Below are 14261 nucleotides of genomic sequence, written 5' to 3' on the forward strand. Positions count from 1 at the left end.
CCCTCCTCACTCCCTATTTTCTCCCCTTTTTGCTCCCTGTCCCCGAATTCCTGGGAGCAAAGGGAAGCAAACAGGACAGTTCAGAGCTTCAGACCTGTCCCTTCAATCTGCGGGCTGGTCCAGCTCCCTTCCCGCCTGAGCTTAGTCTACTGCGGGTCCTGGGTTCATGGGTGCCTCCCTGCTGCCCCCTGGTGGCCAGAGCCCGCAGCAGCGGCTGGAATGGGGGCGGTGGAGTGATTAAGAAAATGATCCTGCGGGCAGCCAGGTTGCTGGGGTGTGCGAGACGGGGGGAGGGATGAAAGTTGAAACTGGGAACACAATTTGCATCACATTCCTTCACTTGCAAAACAGGTAACAGTGCCTGACCAAGCCGTGATGTCCATCGGACTAAGCTCCCACTCACTTGTAAACACTGTTTGTTTAGATCCACGTGCTCCAAGAGAAAACCACAGACTGATTTAATAGTAAACACTCCGAAAGGACTCCTGTGCGCTCAACGTAGGATCGCTGCCTGTTCCAGCCACTCTCTGCTTTGCAAATTCTGATCAATCTTTGCCAAGGACCTTTGACTGACTGCAGCCCCCACAGCCCTAGAAGCATCGCTTCCCTAACTCCCCCCTTTGGAGACACCCCAGGGAATGGCCTGATGGGAAGTCTCTGCTGCAGCAAGGAATAAGCCTGGCCTTTCTTTTTTTTTTTTCACCATTGATTTTTTCCAACTTTAATGTATATATAAAGCATTTGGCCTTTGAAACTCAGAAATCGGTGATTTGTTTCTTTATTCTTTCCTTCCAAGAGGATTTAAGTCTAGAATTGCCTTTATCAGTGAGGGTAGAGTTGCATGAGTAAAAAAAGGATTTACTAGGAATGAAGAGAGACAGCCCAGTTATATAATATCCAAGTATGACTAGTATAGTTGTTTACACACGACTTTCCACAGCCTATAAGTTTTTTCACTAAAGGAAGTGATGCTAAAATGTGAGACTTCTATTTTAGTGGAGTTATTGCTACTATGAAACAGCTGTGTAAATCCCTTTCAAACGACCAGTCTTGTGTTTTAGAAACTTTCTCGAAGGCTTAGTTTGGTTTTTGTTGTTGCTTTTTTTTTTTTTTTTTCTTGTACAGTTAAATTACAAAAGAAATTTATTCTTGGAAATACATGGGCTCTTTGGGCTCTGGCCGACTCTCTATTACGAAGACATTTGTGTTGTTACCTCTCTTTGACGAAGAGAATTCCCGCTGTATTATCCAGCTGTGCATAACTGAACTTGTCAGTTCAGTGACTCTTTAATGAATCTCCTTTTAATATCTGCCCCTGGCCATAAGTATGTCACTTCAGTATTATTTTATAGCTTGAATGGAGTTACACTGAAGCATTTTGAGGATGGAAAGACATGGCAGTATTTTACTTTAAATAACTCCATAGCAATTGTAGTCAGGAGTAGAGTGCCCTAGTTAGTGAGCCTGGCATGTTGCAAACCAATGTAGCATCTAAGGGTACATATAACCGCTAAAGTCTATCGATCCACAGATGTCTTTAGTAAGCACCAGTTCCTAGGTTTGTTTTGACATTGACTTTGACTAACAACGGGAATGGTGTGAAACAATTATACATTAAAAAAATAATTTTTAGTTTATAAGCCTGGCCTTTCTGGCTGCAGGTGTGTTCCTGATGGTTTGGGCTGATGGACTGTGACAAGAGGTTGCTGCCTCTTGCTGGGGGGGTGAAAGCAGGTGACTTTTCAGCTCTCCATTCCAGCCCAGCTGCCCCCATGTGTTTGCAGGGACTCCCCATCCAAAGCCCCAGAGCGCTGAGCTGATCCACGGTGCTGCACTCTGGCCCGGGACAAAGCCCCACACGACACGGCGGGGTGATTTACTCCCTCAGAGAAGCACGTGTCCGGCCGCTGGCTTCGTAAAGGCAAGACTGAGGGCCAGACAGCTGCTCAGTCCTCAGGGCGCTGCCTCTCTGAGGCCAGCATCCCAGCTTCGGGTTTCAAAGGCTGTCTAGGCCCTCACTGGTCCTGCCAGGAGGGGGGCCCCCAAAGACGGCTCCTTGATGACCTCTGACCCTGGCTGTCCCTTGGATCTGCTTACCTTCAAGGAGGCCCCAGGTGGTGTCCTCCACGTTCCCTGGCTGCCAGGAAGGCACTGGGGCCCGGGTCTGAGGACACAGCTGAGCACTGGGGAGCAGGGGCAAGGGGTCCTCGGAAAGGGCTTGCAATCCTGGGGCTGGGCTTTCGGCCTTCAGGGCCAGCCCCCTGTCTGGTCTGAGAGCCTTTCTAGAGGGAAGCCAGAATCTCCTCCTGTCTCTGGAGCTGGGGCCTCTGAAGGGTCCATCCCGGCAGCAAGGGTCCCCTGAGCACCTTCCGGACACCTGACCTCCTATGCACCCTCTCACCCACCTCCAGGATGGAGGGTCTCGCCTTCCTAGGCAACTCCTGTCCCTGTGGGGGAGCCCTCCTCACAGGAGCCGTGTCTCCCCAGTTCAGGCTTAGGGACACACGGCACATCTGCCCTCAGCCCGGGGCAGCCACCGGAGGGTGTGACCACGACCTCCAGTTGGCCCTTCTCCAGGCTGGCACCCCCAGCTCCCTCCTCCGCCCCCCTCCAGTGCCCCCACCTGAAGCCCTGCCCTCCGAGGGCCCCAGAAAGTCCTTGCCGCCTCACATGGCAGCTCCCACGACTGGACTCCATTCCTGAGAGGTAGGACTGCACTCAGCTGGTCCTCCTGGCACCCCCGTGACTGCATCTGGGCAGAAGCCAGGGCTCACCTACCACCCACTCGATGCCTGTCATTTGAGTCCCACCAGCACGGCAGGAGGTGAAATGCCTCTGACTCCCCTTCACGAGGAAGGGGAGGCCCCTGGGATGGAGTGGGAAGCATAGAGGGAGCGGGAGACTCAGCCAGCCCTCCGTGGCCCACCGCGCCCCCACCTCCCCACTCCAGATCCGCACACCCCAACCCGCAGGCTTTCTCTCCTCGTAAACCCAGAGGCCCTCACCCGCAAGGCGCAGAAGCACATAAGCCTCGTGGAGACTTACCCTTGAACTTGGCTCTGCCGCTCATTCGTCAGATGACCTCGAGCACCTCAATTTCCTCGTCATAAAAAAAGAAGAGTCACACTCACGTCTCATTTTATTTTTATTGTCTGTCTCTTCCTGAAAGCTCCCAGAGGACAAGGGTCTTGGTCTGGTTTGCTCCCTGCTTTTTCCCCCGTGCCCAGTTCTGTGCCTTGTACGTAGTAGGCACACACCAATTACTCGCTGAATGAATGAGAGTCTTGGTGAGGAATACATGCGATAAACCATGTAACTGTTTTGCAGAACATCTGTAATTCCCTTCCTTTGCAAAACAAGTCAAATTAATTATTTCATGTAAGTGTCACAAGGGTCTTTTGAGGTAGGAGCTTATATTATTATTGATTCAGCACAAATGTACCCGGAGCCTATGATGTTCCAGGTACTGTGGTAGGTATTTGGAAATCAACAGTGACTTAGAAAAATCCTTCCCTTTGTGGAGCTTACATCCTAGGAGGGGGAGACGGACAACAAGCAACAAACTGTAAACTCCCCGGGGGGTTGGCAGGTGACAAGTGCAGTGGGGGAAACAGCAGAGGGGGAGGAGGGATTGAGAGAATAGGGAAGATGGGATTTTTTAAAGGATGGCCAGGTGGAGCCTCTGAAGAGGCTGAAAAGAGAGCCTTTGAGCAGATGTGAGGGGCCGAGGGCCATGAGCGTGAGGCCAGGGTCTGGCTGCCAGAGGAAGGAGGCTGGTGCCCGGGCTGAGATGGAGGCCAGGGATGGGGGGTTCCGGCGGGACAGCGAGTGGGGTGGAGAGCCGTGGAAGAGAGAGTCTGCCTTCCATTTAGCTCAGTTCGGCTGCGATGGGGGGCGAGGATGGCAGCAGCCGGAGCAGGACGGGGCTGACGCAGGAATCCTTGTGAGAGATCATGAGGCCTGGGACCAGATGGCAGCCACGGAGCTCGTAAGAAATGGACCGATGCCAGATGTATTTGGAAGGAAGAGCCAGCAGGATTCCCGACAGTGTTTTCCTGCAGGGTTTGGCAGGTGGTGAAACGGAGATCCAGAGAAGGCCCGGGGAGGTGCCACACAGCTGGTCAGAGGGCGGGCAGGGGGAGGGCAGGAGGGGGCCAGGGTGGCCAGAAGGTCCCAGGTCAAGGGCAGAGTGGGAGGGAGGCGTCTGTGGCAGAAGGTCACCAACCAGCCCCCCAGGCAGCTGGGCATTGATTTGATCAACGCCTTTTTTCCTCTTCCCCTAAATTCCCCTGCGATGGCCTTTTAATTGGGTCCATTCGTTCCAAGACCGTGGGCTGAGCAGACGCCAGGGTGTTTGCCTACTATTAAGTGGATTAGGAAATGGCCCTGTGTCCCTGTGGCTGCCAGAAAAGGCCCAGCAGCTGCACCGCGTCTCTGAGTGGCCTTTGCCCGCGCTGCCCCTCGGTCTGCAGTGTCCTGGCCCCCGCCTCACTCGGCCGGTACAGGCCTCCTCCTCCCCCAAGGCTGGACCGCCATCCCCGCGCTCATCTCCCTGGGCAGAGAGCTCCCACACGGGCTGGGGGCAGGGGTGCCTCTTAGGGGAGGACACACGTGGTCCAGGCCGGGGTGGTCAGGGAGGAGGGACGGATGCCCAAAGAGCCTGGACGTCCCGATATCGCTGAAGTAAAACAGGCTTTGCCCTTTGCCCTAGTTTCTTCCCAGGAGGAGAGCTCGGGGTCCGGGGTCGGGGGCAGGGGGGGCAGGAAGGGGAGGAGGAGAGGAACAGCGTTCACTTCACCAAATGGAAACAAGCGGGAAACGGAAACTCAACCAGAAAAAAAAAAGAGACCTGTCTCATGGCAAGAACAAATTCAGACGGTTCCAAAAAAAATGCTTCCATTTTAGACATTATCTACTGATTTCCTCTCTAAAAGATGAAAATTTAGCTCTCTTCCCTCATCTTCTCCTTGCGATTTTTGGTTAAATCAATATTCAGTGCTTACATTTTTATGACGTTGAAAATGTTGTTTGCAGTTAACATCTCTGATTATATTTTTTCTTGCATAACTTTTTGTTTTTCCTGCGATAATTGCATTACGGTAAAACCCTAAGAGGGACATTTTCTAAGGACAAAAACATCATTAAGAAATCTTAAACGGTGTTTGGATCCTAACACGAGTGGTTACTGAGCATTTGAAATGAGCTTCCACTGCCCTGAGAGGTGTTGCAAGTGTAAAATACACACTGGATGTTGAAGACTTGGTCCAACAAAAAAGATAAAATATCTCATGAAATTTTCATATTGGTTACATGTCGAAATAATATTTGGATAGAATGGATTAAATAAAATATATGACTAAAATCAATTTCAAGGGTTCCCCGGTGGCCTAGCGGGTTAAGGATCCAGTGTTGTCACTGCCGTGGCTCGGGTCACTGTTGTGGCCTGAGTTCACTCCCTGGCTCAGGAACTTTTGCATGCTGTGGGTGCAACCAAAAATTAAAAATAAATAATAAAAAAAGAAATAGTTCTCGCCGTGGCACAGCAGAAACGAATCCGACTAGTAACCATGAAGTTGTGGGTTCAATCCTTGGCCTCGTTCCGTGGGTTAAGGATCTTGCATTGCTGTGGCCGGAGCGTAGGCTGGCAGCTGTAGCTCTGATGAGACCCCTAGCCTGGGAACCTCCATATGCCGTGGTGGGTGTGGCCCTAAAAAGTAAATAATAATAATAATAAAGTAAAAAAATAAAATAAATTTCATTGATTTCTGATTACTTTTTTAACGTGGTTCCTTGAAGATGTTAGATCGAACCTGAGAATTCCATGCATTGCATTTCGCTTGGCCAGGTGTAGGCAGGGATCACCAGTGGCTGTTAGTGTTCCCACCAACAGTCTCAGGACACCTGAGCCCACTGACCAGTATCGACAACACTAAAGAGGGAGAGGAGACCCGTCATTGTGTCTTGCTGATGTGAGCATGCGCACACCAAGTCTGGGAATTCGCACCGAAAAACTGAACCTCCATCGGATCAAGGGCTTTGAGTATCGGTTTTCAGGACATACAGGGTACAGAGGGACATGTTGAATGACCACATGGGGATCCAATGAGCCAGATCCAGAATCTGAGAACCTTCACAGGACAAAGGACCCGTTAACTCATTTTAAAAATGGAGGAAGAGGAGTTCCCGACGTGGCGCAGTGGTTAACGAATCCGACTAGGAACCATGAGGTTGCGGGTTCGGTCCCTGCCCTTGCTCAGTGGGTTAACGATCCGGCGTTGCCGTGAGCTGTGGTGTAGGTTGCAGACTCGGCTCGGATCCCGCGTTGCTGTGCCTCTGGCGTAGGCCGGCAGCTACAGCTCCGATTCAACTCCTAGCCTGGGAACCTCCATATGCCGCGGGAGCGGCCCAAGAAATAGCAACAACAACAGACAAAAGACAAAAAAAAATTAAAATAAAATAAAAAATAAATAAAATAAATAAAAATGGAGGAAGAGGCGTTCCCACCGTGGTGCAATGGAAATGAATCGGACTAGGAGCCATAAAGTGACGGGTTCGATCCCTGGCCTTGCTGAGTGGGTTAAGGATCCGGTGTTGCGGTGAGCTGTGGTGTAGGTCGCAGACACGGCTCGGATCTGGTGTTGCTGTGGCTGTGGTGTAGGCTGGCGCTGTAGCTCCGATTCGACCCCTCGCCTGGGAGCCTCCGTATGCTGCAGATGCGGCTCTAAAAAGCAAACGAATAAAAACAAAAATGGAGGAAAACGGCCGAGGAGTAAAGATAGGACTGGAAATTGAAGCCCAGGTCCTGTCTCCTGTCCCTGGCACAAAGGTGTAAGTGCCAAATCCCGAAATGCCAGAGGCCCTTTGTCTCGGAGGGAAACCGGGGAAAATCGGAAGCAGGGGAGGCGGGACCACATCGCGTTCTCCGCCCTCCGTGCGGAGTCCTCCCCGCAGGATGCGCTGAAGTCCTAACACGCACAACCTCGGAAGGGAACCTTCCTGGAGAAAGGATCTTTCAAGAGGCAATTAGGCTCAAATGAGATCACCGGGGAGGGCCCTGATCTAGCAGCCCCGGCGTCCTTGCAGGAAGAGCGCAGGTGAAGACAGACACTCGCGGAGGGAAGGCGGCGTGGACGCGGGGAGAAGACGGCCGCCTGCAAGCCGAGCAGAGAGGCTCGGAAGGAACCAGTCCTGCTGTCACCGTAATCCTGGACGTCTAGCCTCCAGAACGGTAGGAGAATTAATTTCTGGTGTTTAAGCCGCCCAGTCAATGGTGCTTTGTTACGGCAGCCCTAGCAGATCACTCGTGCAGGTGATACGCAGGCCAAACGTCTTTTTTATTTTATTATTATTATTTTTTTCTTTTTACGGCTGTCCCGTGGCATGTGGAAGTTCCCAAGCTAGGGGCTGAATCTGAGCTACAGCTGCCAGCCCTCCACCACAGCCACAGCAACCAGGGATCTGAGCTGCATCTGCCACCCACACCACACTCATGGCAACGCCAGATCCTTAACCCACTGAGCGAGGCCAGGGATGGAACCTGCGTCCTCATGGATCCTAGTCGGGTTCGTTACTGCTGAGCCACAACCGAACTGCCCATCCCATTTTTTATAGTTGAAGAGGGAGCTGGGTTTTCCTTGCACATATAGCCCCATGTGGGAAAGCCTGGTGGAAGCTACTTTGTAGGGCCTGAACTTAGCCTTGCTGGGTTAACAAGTTTTCAACATGGCAAGGAACCTGACCCAGATCTCTCTAATTGGCCTGAGTTCTTACGTGCTCTATTTCCTCTTCCCCCAGGGTTTCCTGGGTTTCAGTTGTTGATGACTTTTGTATCAAAGAACATGGTCTCCCGTGTTGGGTGACTTTCTCTTCGTTGTCGTCTCAAAATACTGTGTGTGGACATCAATGGCCTCTGCGTGCTTTGTAGCTGTTTGTACTCCATGACTGTGTAAGGCACCACATCTCATCAGGTGTGTTTTGTGTTGAGGTTTGGGTTTGTGCACGTGTGGGTGTGAGCCCCCGAGGGTGCATGTGAGACGGGATTTGCTGGAGCCACTGCCCACACAGGGCAGAAAGTTAAGAGAAGCTTCTACAGCGTCAGTGTCCTCAGCTATTACCTCTATGACAAACTCCTGGTCCTCTGAACATCCCGTGCCAGCACCTATGTCCCTCAGCTGCTGCTTTTCACTGAAGCGGGCCTGGCTCTCACCGGACCCATTTCTTTGGATTTTCATTCAGTGTGCTCAAGGCAAATAGCACCCCTGCAGCCCCTGCCCCTCTCACATCAATGCCATGGCTCTTTGAGTCAGCAGCGCTTGTGGATCTGAAACATTTCCAGGTCTGTGAATCGGGGTCAGTGAGCTAGCAATTTTTTTTTTTTTTTTGCTTTTTAGGGCCGCACCTGCCACATATGGAGGTTTCCAGGCTAGGGGTCCAATCCAAGCTGTAGCTGCCAGTCTACACCACAGCTCCAGCAACACAGGATCTGAGCTGCCTCTGCGATCTACACCACAGCTCACGGCAACTCGAAATCCCCAACCCCCTGAGCAGCGAGGCCAGGGATTGAACCCGAAACCTCATGGTTCCTAGTCGGTTTCGTTTCTTTTTTTTTTTTTTTTTTTTTTTGTCTTTTGTCTTTTTTTTTGTTGTTGTTTTTTGTTGTTGCTATTTTTGGCTGCTCCGTGCATATGGAGGTTCCAGCTAGGGTTGATCGGAGCTGTAGCCACCGCTACGCCAGGGCCACAGCAACTCGGGATCCGAGCCGCGTCTGCACCTACACCACAGCTCACGGCAACGCTGGATCGTTAACCCACTGAGCAAGGCAGGACCGAACCCGCAACCTCATGGTTCCTAGTCGGATTCGTTAACCACTGCGCCACGACGGGAACTCCCGATTCGTTTCTGCTGAGCCACTACAGGGACTCCAAACTAGTGACTTTGTATTCCAGCATGGGGTCCATGTGCAACCTCCTGTTTAAAGCCTGAGAAACAAGGAAAATGCTGGTTAAAATCTGGAAAGAGCCGTGATAATGGAAGGAGATGTGGATTTTTATTTTATTGTGATTTTTCGGCGGGGAGGTTGTCTCTGTACCATCCTATAGAGGGTTGTTCACGCCCATGGCGGACTGTTCCGTCTTTCTTCTGGGAGCCCCTTTCCTGTCACTTCCCTCAGAGGGAGTCTGAGCTCCCGTTTGCTCTCCCGTCCCCTGCACATCTTGTGTACAGGCTTGACCAAGGGCCGTTGTTTACACACTAGACAGTGTCTAGGGCCCTTTGTCCCCTGCCGTTTCCCAAATCCTGGACATAACACTGTCAGGCTCCAGGTCACCTAGAGAAAAAGCTGAACACCAGGGACAGATTCCCTAAACCCAGAAGCGCCAAACCCTTTGGAAGGGTCCTCTCTCCTACCAGTTCTGTGCCTGCAAGAGGCAGCAAGATGCCAGAGAAATACCTCCCTTCCCACCGCAGTAAGAAGCTCGAGGCGGACCCCAACCCCCTTGATCTTGCCCTCTTGTTATCCCAGCTTTTGTTCTCCTTCCTCATGCGTCCACTTCTGAGGGTGGCACATCTTAGAGCCTCTGCCAGTCATCTCTTCACATGGTGGCAAGCAGAGGTGTTTCCTTGTAGCCCCAGCTCCCTGTGGGTAAGGACATTTGTGGCCCCCATCACTCACACCTCCCTCTCCGGGAAACTGGGGCTTCTCCCTTGGAGATGCAAATTCTATCCCCTTATTCTCAAAACTTTGGAGGAAAAAAAATTACTGGAAAGAATAAGTCTGTTTTTCTATGACCGTTTTCTCTTAAGTACAGCACTGCTCTGTACGTATGACTGAGCATTCATTACCGAGCACTCTGTACTCATTTTTCTGATCTGTGAATTGCCAGAAGCCGAGGTGAGCATCGCGTTTGCCAATACAGTGGATTATTAGATAACGCAGAGAACACGCAGCAGCATCATTTTGGTGCCATCAACGCCCCAAACCTCAATAATAAATAATACAGGATGATTAGAGGACTAGATTTGTACCGGAAGCTCACTGTGGAGTTCCCATTGTGGCACAGCTGGTCCTGAATCCAACTACTATCCATGTGGATGTGGGTTCGATCCCGGCCTCTCTCAGTGGGTTAAGGTTCCCCATTGCCCTAAGCTGCAGCGTTGGTCACAGACACGGCTCGGATCTTGTGTGGCTGTGACAGGCTGGCATCTGTGGCTGTGATTCAGCCCCTAGCCTGGGAACTTCGATATGCTGCAGGGCGGCCATTAAAAAAGGGGGGGGGTATAAATATTGTGCACAATATTATCCAAAATAGCAAAAATATTCTGAAAAAAATTAGTTTTCCCTGAAATTTTTGTCATTTGTCATTTAAAACCACTGCACATAAAATTTTACAAACAATTCTTTTTAATTTTACAATGAGGTTTAGCACAGAAAAAGCAGCTGAATACTGAGAATAACTGTAGAAAAGGTACATGTGTCTATCCAAACTCTGTCTCCCCAAAAAGACCGTAAGATCATTGGGGTGCAAAGATCACTTCCTATACTTTCTTCAATTCTCGGATGCTTCTCCGTTTCTTAGTTCAAATGGCTGACATTTAGGAGGTTCAAGAAATGCCTGTTGCTGGAGTTCCCATCGTGGCTCAGTGGTTAATGAACTCGACTAGTATCCATGAGGATGCAGGTTCGATCCCCGGCCTCGCTTAGTGGGTTCAGCTGTGACAAGTCTTGGATCCTGCGTGGCAGCAGCTGTGGTGTAGGCTGGCAGCTGCTGCTCCAGTTTGACCCCGAGCCTGCGAACTTCCACATGCCACACGTGTGGCCCTAAAAGAGCAAAAAGAAAGAAATAAAGGAAGAAAGAGAGAAAAAAACCTGTTGAATCAGAACATCTTCTGTTATTTAAAACAATAGTTAAACAAAGGTTTTGATTTTTTACTCTGCGTTAGGTACCGTGCTAAGAGTTTTACACAGATTACCTCAGTTAATCTTTAAACCACTCAGGAAGACAGAATTATGTGTTACTCTTTTCTGAGTGACCAGCCCTCCGAGCAGCAAAGGTGTGGCTTTGTTCCTCATTTTTTTTTTTTTCTTTTTATGGCCACACCTGTGGCATATGGAAATTCCTGGGCCAGAGGCTGAATCTGAGCCGAATCTGTGACCTACACTACAGCTTATGGCAATGCCAGGTCCTTAACCCACTGAGTGAGGCCAGGGATAGGAGCTTCATCCTCGTAGAGACATCAGGTCCTTAACCCGCTGATGGGTTAACCCCACTTAACCCACAGTGGGGTGTCCTGTTCTGCATTTTTTGTGCTTCCTATTATCAGGCCCCATTCCAGTTCCCTTCCTTACAGACTGGGTGACACTGGACAAAACTTGACCTCTCTGAGCCTCAGTTTCCTCCTCTGAGAAATGAAAGTATCATCTCTTCCATGTAAGATTTAAGAGGATTAATATGTCAATTTATGCCAAACTATTTAGAAAATGGTAAATCCATATATAAAATTTTATTTCTAAAAATTTTCAATTTTTTTCAATAATGAAACACTATCAAGCCCTATCATTTGGAACAACTTCATTAAACGTGACTTTTTTTTTTTTTTTTTTTGTCTTTTTAGGGCTGCACCCACAGCATGTGGAAATTCCCAGCTGGGTCAAATTGGAGCTGTAGCTGCTGGTCTACACCACAGCCACAGCAATGTGGGATCCAAGCCACATCTGCGACCTACATCACAACTCACAGCAACACCGGATCTTTAACCCACTGAGCGAGGCCAGGGATCGAACCCACATCCTCAGTTACTAGTTGGGTTTGTTACTGCTGAGCCATGACAGGAACTCCTAAGTGACATCTTAAGAAGGTGATAAGAAAGTGATATGTTTCTTTTTAATTTTCAGCTAAATAATGCATTCACTCAGTTCAAACAAAACAAATATTAAAAGGTAAACAGCGAGGCGTCTCCCATTAATTCTATTAAATAACTGCCATTCATGGTTTCTTCATCTTTCCAGGTAACTGTGCGAACAGATTAGCCCTTAAAGCTGTGTGTTCTTTTTTTATCTTCCATTATGTACAAAGGCTTTATACTTGTACACATATTTCCAGCTTGCTTCTGCAGATTTCGAGAAGGTCCTTTCACACCAATATACAAAAAGCTTACTTGTTCTATTTACAACCACAATTTATTTTTTTATAATGATCTTTATTTTTTCCATTATAGCTGATTTACAGTGTTCTGTCAATTTTCTATGGTACAGCAAGGTGACCCAGTCACACATACATGTATACGTTCTTTTTTCTCACATTATCCTGCTCCACAAAAGTAACCAGACATAGTTCCCAGCGCTAGACAGCAGGATCCCATTGCTTATCCACTCCAAAGGCAATAGTTTGCCTCTATTAACCCCAAATCTCCAATCCATCCCACTCCCTCCCCCTCCCTCTTGGCAACCACAAGTCTGTTCTCCAAGTCCATGATTTTCTTTTCTGTAGAAAAGTTCATTTGTGCTGTATATTAGATTTCAGATATGTGATATCATATGGTATTTGTCATTCTATTTCTGACTTACTTCACTCAGTATGAGAGTCTCTAGTTCATCCATGTTGCTACAAATGGCCTTATTTTGTTCTTTTTTATGGCTGAGTAGTATTCCATGGTATATATATCCCACATCTTCCTAATCCAATTATCTGTCGATGGACATTTAGGTTGTTTCCATTTCTTGGCTACTGTGAATAGTGCTGCAGTGAACATGCAGGTGCATGTGTCTTTTTCAAGGAAAGTTTTGTCCGGGTATATGCCCAAGTGTGGGATTGCTGGGTCATATGGTAGGTCTATATATAGATTTCTAAGGTACCTCCATACTGTTCTCCATGGTGGTTGTACCAGCTTACATCCCACCAACAGTGCAGGAGGGTTCCCTTTTCTCCACACCCTGTCCAGCATTTGTTATTTGTGGACTTATTAATGATGGTCATTCTGACCGTGTGAGGTGATACCTCATTGTAGTTTTGATTTGCATTTCTCTGATAATCAGTGATATTGAGCATTTTTTCATGTGCCTGTTGGCCATCTGTATATCTTCTTGGAAAAATATCTATTCATTTTTCAATTAGGTTGTTGGCTTTTTTGCTGTTGAGTTGTATAAATTGTTTGTACATTTTAGAGATTAAGCACTAGTCAGTTGCATCATTTGAAACTATTTTCTTCCCCCATTCTGTAAGTTGTTTTTTTTGTTGGTTTTTTTTTTTTTTTTTTTCATGGTTTCCTTTGCTGTGCAAAAGCTTGCCAGTTTGATTAGTCCACTTGTTTATTTTTGCTTTTCTTTCTTTCTTTCTTTTTTTTTTTTTTAGGGCTGCACCCACGGCATACGGAGGTTCCCAGGCTAGGGGTCTAATTGGAGCTGTAGCTGCCAGCCTATGCCACAGCCACAGGAACATGGGATCCGAGCCATGTCTGCGACCTACACCACAGCTCACAGCAACTCTGGATCCTTAACCCACTGAGCGAGGCCAGGGATCAAACCCAAGTCCTTATGGATGCTTGTCAGTTTTGCTAACCATTAAGCCACAAGGGGAACTCCTGCTTTTATTTCTGTTGCTTTGGGGGACTGACCTGAGAAAACATTTGTAAGGTTTATGTCAGAGAATGTTTTGCCCATGTTCTCTTCTAGGAGTTTGATGGTGTCTTGTCTTACATTTAAATCTTTAAGGCATTTTGAGTCTATTTTTGTGCATGGTATGAGGGTGTGTTCCAGTTTCATTGATTTACATGCAGCTGCCCAGTTTTCCCAGTATCACTTGCTGAAAAGACTGTCTTTTTCTCATTTTATATTCTGCCTCCTTTGTCAAAGATTAATTGACCATAGGTGTCTGGGTTTATTTCTGGGCTCTCTATTCTGTTCCATTTGTCTGTATGTCTGTTTTGGTACCTGTACCACACTGTCTTGATGACCGTGGCTTTGTAATACTGCCTGAAGTCTGGGAGAGTTATGCCTCCTGCTTGGATTTTGTTCCTCAGGATTGCTTTGGCAATTCTGGGTCTTTTGTGGTTCCATATACATTTTTGGATTGTGGAGTTCCTGTCATGGCGCAGTGGTTAACGAATCCGACTAGGCACCATGAGGTTGCGGGTTTGATCCCTGCCCTTGCTCAGTGGATTGACGATCCGGCGTTGCCGTGAGCTGTGGTGTAGGTTGCAGATGTGGCTCGGATCCCGTGTTGCTGTGGCTCTGGTGTAGGCTGGCAGCTACAGCTCCGATTCGACCC

The 14261-nt window shown here is 48.6% G+C and overlaps 1 protein-coding gene across 1 annotated transcript in view; it reads left to right on the forward strand.

Annotated features, from left to right (window-relative positions):
* Positions 7080-14261, forward strand: part of P2RY6 (pyrimidinergic receptor P2Y6) — a 51270-nt gene continuing 44088 nt past the window's right edge. The window contains exon 1 of the mRNA XM_021102027.1: positions 7080-7228. The gene's annotated coding sequence lies outside the window, so the exon portion shown is untranslated. The remainder of the gene's footprint in view (positions 7229-14261) is intronic.

The sequence above is a fragment of the Sus scrofa genome, chromosome 9 (assembly GCF_000003025.6).
Source record: "Sus scrofa isolate TJ Tabasco breed Duroc chromosome 9, Sscrofa11.1, whole genome shotgun sequence".
Taxonomy (NCBI): Eukaryota; Metazoa; Chordata; class Mammalia; order Artiodactyla; family Suidae; genus Sus; species Sus scrofa.